Here is a 10,175-nt window from a genome sequence, read left to right on the forward strand (position 1 = left end):
CAGGTGACCCGCACCATGCTGGATGTGCAGGACATGTTTAGTCCAGCACAGAGCCCTACCCTTTATACCCATATTCATACGTGACACTGTTAGGATGGCCTGTAGTGGCTGGGTTCAAATAGGAGGCTTGAGGCAGAGATGAGGTGTGTTTATTCACCTATATTAAAATTCCAAAAACATAACATGAAATAAAACAATGTAGCCCAGGTGTGGAACATGGATCCAGCAACAGCCTCTGATGTTAACTGGCACCCCTTTATAGACTGCTGCTAATTGGCCCTCAAGCTATACTGTTATCTGGGGTTCAAAACTAAACTAAACTACACACACATTTCTTACCCAATAACCTTTAATTACACCAAATAAATGCTGTAGACATAATAACAATAATTACAATTATTAAATAAAATATTTCCCACTTGGCCCACCGACTACAATCTACAATAAAGTAAAATTGCTATTCAATCCCCTCTTCATCACTTGGTACCACCAGGAACCTTTAACAAGGCACTCAAGACGCCTGGGGACTCTTTTGGCTGGCACACCATAAGTGAAGCTGGAAGACGCCCCCAAGGAAAACCAATAGCCAAATAATCAATATAAACATAACAAACTTTCCTTTAATATAAATATTAAAATCACTCATGTTTTATATGGACAAGTAATAAAAACGACCTTCATTACAGACACCTTGTATAGATCTGGGCAGAATGAATGTGAAAGAGGCAGAAAACCTCCAGAGCAGATACTTCGGGCGTGGGCATAGAGGTGGGGGGGAAAGTCTGAAGTAGCAGCGGTGTTTGATTAGTTTGATTAATCAAGAATGAGACTTCCATATAGGCTCTGTCAAATCCCATTAACAACAGCCACCTCCATTGCTACTGACCACCAGAGTTCTGACAGGCGGCAAGACAGACGAAGAGGAAAGTGGGAAGCATCTTCAGAAGCAGCAAGCATGAAGAAAAGGCAGGAGTGCAGAGTCTGGACTTCAAATACAAACACTGACAGGAAGAGAGCTGGCTGCTGTGGTTTAGAGAACAGAGATACAGTATGTTGTGTGAGGGAGACCATGTGGAAGGGCGGCCAGGTGGTGGTGATTGAAACAGACAACAGTGTAGGTGCAGGTGAAGGGAACAGAGATGATAAACAGGTGTTGGATAGATATGGTGCTAAGGAGAAAAATGCAGGACAGATAAAAGTGGATTTTATGTAAAGGCTGTGGTGAACACATATCTCAAGAATAGTGAGAACATAGCATAACATATAAGGTACACACAGGTGGACTACATAAAGTGAGAGGAGAAAGGAGCCAAGGAGAATGAGGAGGAAAAGGAACTATTCAAAGGCAGAATAGTCGGGGAGAAGAAAGAACGGGAGTGCTGGGAGGTGAAAAGGACTAGGCTAGGCAGAGAGATGGAGCTGGAAAGGATATTAATAATTAATTAATATCCAAAACAACATAGATCCGTGTATACCAAGGAGATCAAAGCAGCTAAAAGGGTCTACTCCCAGAAGCTGGAAGAACGGCTCTCAGCCAACGACCCTGCGTCAGTGTGGAGGGGCCTGCAGGAAATCACCAGCTACAGACGCCCCCCACCCACTGTTGAAGCAAACAAAGACCTGGCCAACGAGCTAAATACATTCTACTGCAGGTTTGAGACGGACAGACCCACGCCTCACCCTCCCTTCCCCAGAGACACCGCTTCAGACACTGACCCCAACACACCTTCCACTTCTCCCCCTTCACCCTCCCCTCCCCAATCCAGTCTCAACGACCACCCCACCCTCCCAATCCAGACCCAATGACCACCACCACCCTCCCCATTTCAGACTCAACGACCACCATCACCCTCTCCAATCCAGACTCAACGACCTCCATCACACCTCTCACCCCCCTTTCCTCCTCCCTGAAACTCAGAATACACACTGAGGATGTGAGCCGACTATTTCAGAAACAGAAGCCCAGGAAAGCCCCCGGACCAGACGGTGTCTCACCCTCCTGCCTCAAGACCTGTGCTGAACAGCTGGCTCCCATCTTTACTCGCATCTTCAACAGATCCCTGGAACTGTGTGAAGTTCCCTCCTGCTTCAAACGCTCCACCATCATCCCTGTTCCCAAGAAACCCACCATCACAGGACTGAATGACTACAGACCTGTCGCCTTGACGTCTGTGGTCATGAAATTCTTTGAATGACTGGTGTTAGACCATCTGAAGGACATTACAGGCCACCAGCTGGACCCTCTGCAGTTTGTCTACCGGGCAAACAGGTCGGTGGATGATGCAGTGAATATGGGGCTGCATTACATCCTGCAACACCTCGACCGCCCGGGAACTTATACCAGGATCCTGTTTGTGGACTTTAGTTCGCCTTTTAACACCATCGTGCCTGAACTTCTCTCTTCCAAACTCTCCCAGCTCAGCGTGTCTCCAGCTACCTGTCAGTGGATCACCTGCTTCTTGACAGACAGAAAGCAACAAGTGAGGCTGGGGGAGATCACCTCTGAAACTCGGTCCCTCAGTATTGGTGCCCCTCAAGGATGTGTCCTCTCACCACTACTGTTCTCCCTCTACACTAATGACTGCACCTCCAAGAACTCAGCTGTAAAACTCCTAAAGTTTGCAGATGACACCACCGTCATTGGCCTCATTCAGGATGGTGATGAGTCTGCATACCGGCAGGAAGTTGAGCGGCTGGTACTCTGGTGCAGTCAGCACAATCTGGAGCTGAACACTCTTAAAACTGTAGAGATGACAGTGGACTTCAGGAGACATCCCTCAACTCTGCCCCCCCTCATCATATCAGACAGCCCTGTGTCGACTGTGGAGATCTTCAAGTTCCTGGGTACCACCATCTCCCAGGACCTGAAGTGGGAGACCAACATCAACTCCATCCTCAAAAAGACCCAGCAGAGGATGTACTTCCTGAGACAACTGGGGAAGTACAGTCTTCCACAGGAGCTGCTGATCCAGTTCTACACTGCAGTCATTGAGTCTGTCCTGTGCTCCTCCATCACAGTCTGGTATGGTGCAGCCACCAAACAGGACAGGAGCAGACTGCAGCGGACTGTACGGGCAGCAGAAAGGATCATCGGCGCCCCCCTGCCCTCCATCCAGGATCTGTACCTCTCAAGAACCAGGAAACGGGCAGGGAAAATCATCACAGACCCCCCACACCCTGGACACAGACTTTTTGATCTGCTGCCCTCTGGCAGACGGTACAGAAGCCTGCAGACCAGGACCACCCGACACAGGAACAGTTTCTTTCCCCTCGCCATCTCCCTTCTAAACAGTTCAACTGTCACACTGCTCCCACTGCCAGACTGCAACTGTACCTTATGTACATTCTGTAGTATTCATTCCACCTCATTTCATTTCTGTATTTTATGTATATACGTTTAGATTAGTTATTTATAGTTGGTTTACACAGCTTTGTGTATGTATGTGTATGCATGTGTAATGTATATATAAATACGTGTGTGTGGGTGGGTGGGTGTGTGTCTGTGTGTGATTTACATTGCTGTGCTCGAGAGCCACCATCTACCGGAACCAAATTCCTTGTATTTGTCTGCACATATACTTGGCCAATAAACACGATTCTGATTCTGATATGCATTTATGTGCTTTTTTGCAGCATACTAATATAAACTAATTAAAATCTGTGTTTTTAAATGAAGTTAAATTGCTTTTCTCTTTCCTTTTGTACCCGTTTGGTGCTTTTAAAGGTCACTCAATGTGTGACTCAGTCACTAAATGACCTATTTTTCATGTTTTTTACGACAGTGTTGCATTTTACTGTTATATTTTTACGATCTTTTATTTTTATAACCATTTGATAACATCTCTGGAGTAGGTGGCACTCAAAGGGATAATCTTATGTGGAAGAAGAGTCATATCTATGATCTTTGTGATTGATCAGATGCTGCCAGTTTCTTCTCTTTCATGTGAACGTGCAGAGAAAACCCTGAATTGATTTCATGAAAACCAGCTTTGTGTGACTGTTTAGGGTAAGTTCAGCATATGGGTATGCTGAACTGGCTTCCTGGGTCAAGTCGTTGTTCAAGTACAAATGAACCGAACTTTAACTAAAGAACTCAGAGAGCACGACTCGTCCCGAAGTGATAGGGCTCTAAAACTTTTTACGATGTTTTTATTACAATATGCTAACGCCAGTCTTCTTTGATAACAACTGATGAGCTTTTGAATGAATATTTTATTATTTTCCCACTGAGGCGAGGGAGTTTTTAATTGTTCTGTTTGTACGTTTGTTAGCAGTCTAGCACTCAGCTTTCAAAACAGTGTTTCCAAATTTAGAGTCATTGCAGATACCAATAACAGCTCAAGCTGGTTTCATTTTGTTAAACTCGCTGGGCCCACATCCTCATTTGAGGTTTGACAGTGTTTTAGTAGGTAAAGGCTTGGACATAAATTGAGCTGCGGTTTGAAGAATGCCTTGAAGGGGACTGGCGGCGGCTCCCGGGCCTGGCAGATCCCCACGTACTAGATAGAAGTGAAGAAGTTAAAGAATTAAAAAGGGGACGGAGGGAGGGACACGTAAACATGGAGGTGTGTTTGGAGGCGTGGTTCCGCTCCTGAATTAAATCTGTGAAAACTTTAATGGATTTTCTTCAAACTTCACAACAACAAACTAGGCCTTTGGGGACATGAGTGCGTAGGCTGGCCAAGCATTTGATCTTCATCGTTTGGTCAAAGTTGAATTTAGATATTTTTTTCCTTTTTTTTTTTCCTTTCACATAAGAAGAAAATGAAAGGGCACAGAGAAACATGCACTACACACTTGTTATTTAACTATTTTTAGAAACAATGCTCTGATGTCACAATGACCTCAAAGTCTCGCATGAATCATACCCTGCATGAATAAAAATAAACTCAAGGTTTTACAGCTTGTAGAAGTCAAGGATTTCAGCCAATTCTGCTCCAATCAGATGGGTTCAAGGTCCGTCGTGGAAATCAGGCTGAACTTTCCTTAGACCTAATTTATTCCTTTTTGAAGAGCTGAACGAATCTTTGGTTAACTTTAACCTATCTTAACGTTCGGTTAAAAACAAAAGCTTAAAAACCCATTCCACAAATTCTTTCAGCCTTGCGAGCCAAGACGAAAGCATAATGGGTTATCAAATAACTCTAGCTTTGTATAACCTCACTAAACCGTAACTAATTCAGGTATAATGTTGCATAATCTATTATGAAAGCATGTTATATAGTAAGCTTATGACCTCCATCATATAATTTCTTCTCTGCACTGTTGGTGTGAGAATATTTCAGTATTGGAAATCTGGTCACAACGTGGACCCCAGTACTGCTTCACAAAAAACAGTGAGTGATGTCACAATGTCCGTTTTTCATTAACGGTCTATGGTTTTAGATCCAGGACTGTCGAGCAACTAAAATTCTCTAATGTTCAACAGGTTCAGGTGACTGGAGAGATTTAGAAATTTATAGCGACGAGGCTCCACTTCCTACTGACACAGACACAGACACAGACACAGACACAGACACACACACCTTTTTAAAAAAAACAAAACAACAACAGTTGGAGATGAATCATAAACAGTTGGTGGCATAAATTAATCCTTAAACTAAGATTAACCCTGCTACCCTACAGCAAGAGGTTACTGTGTTCAATCATTCTATGAGAGCTTCAGCTTCTCTCCTCATTGGAAAAACAGTGAAAAGTTAATCATATCCATGTTGGCACTTTCACAGAAGATATTCTTAAGAGTTTCACTTCTTGGCCAAAAAGATTTTAAGTTTAAAAGAGAAACAAACATTCAATAAAATGATTTACAGCCACCAAAACTGACTTTTAAATAAAACTTAAATTGATGCACAAATGACACGTAGCACAAGACACAGCCCTTCAAAACAAAACTGTGCTTGGCTGTTCATATTTAGACCAACTTTCCCAACGAGGCTATACTAAATTTAAGGCTTGAAGAATTTGTGAAATGGGTATTTTAACCTTTTGTTTTCAACTGAAGTTTGAGCGAGGTTAATATTAAGAGCTAAACAAATCTTTGGTTAAGAAACGAATCAATTAGGTCTTAGGAAACTTCAGTCTGGTTTCCACAAAGGACTTTTAGATGAACATGACGCTGCACGGAAAGGTTTCTGTATTTTGTATTTATTGGAGAGCAGCAGGCGTGTCAGCTGATAGAATTGGTCAAAGGGGAGGCAGATCTAAGACTCGAGAGTTTAAATCAGCCAGGGCTTAAGGCTACCATGAGGAAGATGTCAGTTCTTTTCCTCACTGCATCAAAACAGCAACTTGGCCACCTCAGGATTGAGGTGGTCAAGTTGCTTAAAGTGAGCTAACAGCCCTCCTGATCTCATATCTATAACACACTCTTGAATATGAATTTATATGTGTGGTGGCGCGAATGAGGGATAACCGGGGACGGTAACTAAGATGGTGACAACGCCACCTGGGGGAGGGAGTTACACCCCAGGAAAGATTTCTCTAGCCAAAGTAAGTGTTACACTGGCTACCAAAGCCCACAGACTCGTTATTAACGGCAGAGGTGAGACAGATGAATTTTACAGATCAAAGTTTATTAAGAAGAACTACTAAAAACATAGAATTATAAAATCGAAAAGGCACCTAAGGTAGCAGGGTTGAGACGCCAAAATAGTTAATTAAAACACTTTATTAACCAAACGACCAGACTCCCTACCACGATGCTACCCTAAAAACAATCACAACATGTTAAAAGAATAACTAAACAAAATAGTGGAGACCGGCCACTTGAGGAGGCAACAGGGAGGAGTGCCCAAGGGTGCCACCAATTACTCACCCATGTAATTTCACTGCAGACCTCACTCACACTAAACTCTAAATGGTGCAATCTACCTATGCCCGGTGTGTACACTCGCATGCATCGGGGAGGGGATTCCACCTCACGTGCCTAGCCCCCCAACAAGCGGCCGCACCTCCACTAAAGCAATAAAACAAAGCATAAAACGTTAAACAAATTAGTAAAAGATCTACATAAAACAAATACATCCCAAATTACTGTTCGTTATAAAAGCATCGCATAACAAACAAAACAGCATAGACAGCAGCAGTATAGTGGAAACCTGCAACAAAAGAGGGATATATGCTATATGCCACATTATGATAACGCAAGAGTCCCACTTACCACTCTCTAAAGGGCCATACTAAACTGAGTAGCTTTCCTGGAGAGATCTGCAGCGCTTAGTTGCCTAATGCTCTCAGGCACCTTAGATGGACAAGACTGCTAAATGCCTCCTTCTGCTAGTGAAGCGCAGCTGTTTCTTATAAGCCTGCTAATTGTCAACTGGGAAGGCGTGGATGTTAGTGGTGCGTTTGTGGACATCATGTAAAATCCTACCCCAGAGTCTACTTCACTACATCTGCATAATTGAAATTCTGCTCCAGGTTCCCCAGAATCCCAGTTCCAGGCTGCAACAGACTCAACGACATAGCTAGATCTCTTCTTCTGAACTTCTCCTGATGAGGTTGAGAGTCGATGAGCAGACTCATCGACTCTCAACCTCATCAGGTGGTTGACCTGCCAATTCTGGTATTCTATGGCAGTGAGCACAAGGCCCACTAGAGGACTTTTGGCCCTCAAGCCCGCCCCCCCCCTTTTGAAGTCTGGTTTTGATTGTTTGGTCAGAGAAAATCACATTAGTGCCCTGCTGGAGGTCATTTTGTAGCTCTGCAGCTCTTCAGCAGTGCTCATCCTGTTCCTCCTTGCACAAAGGAGCAGATAACAGTCCTGCTGTTGGGTTATGGGCCTTCTACGGCCCTATCCAGCTCTCCTACAGTAACTACCTGCCTCCAGGAATCTCCTCCATGCCCTTGAGACTGTGTTGGGAGACACAGCAAACCTTTCAGCAGTGCCACATATTGATGAGCCATCCTGGAGGAGTTGGACTGTGCAATCTCTGCAGAGTCCAGGTATGGCATCATGTTACCAGTAGTGACCCTGTGAGTGTCAGTGTCCTCCACCTGTAAAACCATTCCTGTTCTAGGAGTTGTATCATTGTTGCCCTTCTATTACACCTGTTGATAATTACATTAACACCAAAACAGTAAGTGAATAACAACCCCCTCTGCTACTTAACCCAGAGGTTCTCAAAGTGTGGGGCCCGCCCCCTAGGGGGGGCGCAGAGCCATTGCAGGGGGGGCGTGGTATGAAAAAAAAAAAAAGAGCGCTTGGACACTGTGGACAGGTTTTTGAAGGGGCTCCCACACAAACGCAAAGCAGGAGATGAAGCATCGCCAAATATGTTTCCAAACCAACTTCCTTCCAAGCCAAAGACAGGAAAATATGGTGAAGCATATCTTCCCTTTGGCTTCACCTGCACAAGTGCCAAGGTAGGTCTCCCCTGCAAAATTAGTTTCCCTGCGTCGGGAGCAGCGCTGGGCTCTCCAAATCACGGACAAACAGTATCCCACATTCTTGATTTTTAGTTCACAAACACTTCTTGTAATAACTAACTACTCCTGACATTTAATGTCGGGAGTAGTTAGTTATTACAAGAAGTGTTTGTGAACTAAAAATCAAGAGCTAACATGATGTTAGCTCTTTATGCAGTAAAGTTACAGTGGGATACAAATAATATCAGGCTGATCCTGCCGTATTTGTTCCCCCTGTTCAAATCACGGACAAACAGTATCCCACAGCTGTTTATGTTTTTGAACCCATTTTGTACAGAGAGGCATTTTTTGAAAAATGTATTGATAGCAATGTTGAATATTATTACACAGGAAAAAAAAAACAACTACACGTAAAATAATCACACCGTGACGCCTCTGCCTTTCTAAATGGAGGGACAGTAACTGCGTGTGTGTATGTAAGCGTGTAAAACCTGCAGATAGTCAGATTAACAGTATTTTGTCTCTACCTGCCATTCTGCAATTCATCTCATGTAAACAATAACGTGGCGCACAGCGTGACGTGAAAAAAGAGCACATACCTTTGACGTTGCGTGGCGAACTCTGTAATCCTCGTCCACACGTAAACGCAAAAAAGGAGTTTTAAATAATCTCCGTTTTCGGTGAATCGCAACGCCGTTTACGTGTTGACGAAAACGCATAGAAACAGCTGAGTTTTCAAAAATACCCGTGTAGGTGTGGACGTAGCGTAAAAGAGTTAGTAGTATATTTTTTTACTACCTGTAATTTATTGCCGTTTACTTGTATTTGCTTAATTGTTTACTAAATGTTTGAGGTGTGAAATAAACCCCAATGGAGTTTGTAAACAAAATATGGGTGTGTGTGTTTGGAGGATGTGTTTGTGCGGGGGGGGAGTGTTAGGTGGTGGGGGGGCGCGAACATTTTTCTTGTAAAAAAGGGGGTCCTGGCAAAAAAAGTTTGGGAACCACTGACTTAACCGATTACATCAAATTCCCAGAAAGTTAACTGACTTGATGCTGTCCTCTGATTAAAAAGTGTTCCTTTATGTTTTCTTGAGCAGTGTATTTTCTACCTGTCAAGATGTGTTATCTTTAGGATCCAGAGAAACGGGAACAAATGATTTGTTTTTGTGACTGGGTACGTGTAAGAAAGCACTTAAAACTAGAATTTCAACGTGGTTCTTTGATAAGTTATCTGTTATGTGTAGACACAACACTGGTTCATTCCTTGAGTTAGGTGTCTTTTCTATGTTTGGATGATTTCTAGGTCAGGGTTGAGTGACCTAACAAACAAAAGCAAACATTCCTCTGAAAATTGTAAGCTACAAGGACCGGACTGAAAGAGCTCTGTAAAAAAGAAAGTCTGGCTCCTCGGAAGCCAGAAAAAAAACAGAAAGAAATGAGGAGTGACTCAAGGAGTTTACACGGTACTGTAAACTTCTTATCTCTTAATCCCTTAATGACATTTTCTTGATTAAAGTCTAACTCATAAAGCAAAGTGGTTTGGGTGCTGTCAGCTTGGTGCGCGTTCCATCTGGAAAGTTTATTTTTGAAAATATTTTCATGAATTTGGTTTAGTCATTAGTCATGGGTCAAAGGCAACAGGCTATAAACTCAGCTAAACTTTAATGGACCTCTGGGGGTTTCAACATGTGTCTTATTACTTCTGACTACTCAACATGTGATGATATAACAGTGCTTATCATGTTTTTTAATCTAGTGATGATTTTAAATGATGTAAGCTGGCATTCTAGCAAATAAATATTGTCT

The sequence above is a fragment of the Oreochromis aureus genome, linkage group 7 (assembly GCF_013358895.1).
Source record: "Oreochromis aureus strain Israel breed Guangdong linkage group 7, ZZ_aureus, whole genome shotgun sequence".
In the NCBI taxonomy this organism is placed as follows: domain Eukaryota; kingdom Metazoa; phylum Chordata; class Actinopteri; order Cichliformes; family Cichlidae; genus Oreochromis; species Oreochromis aureus.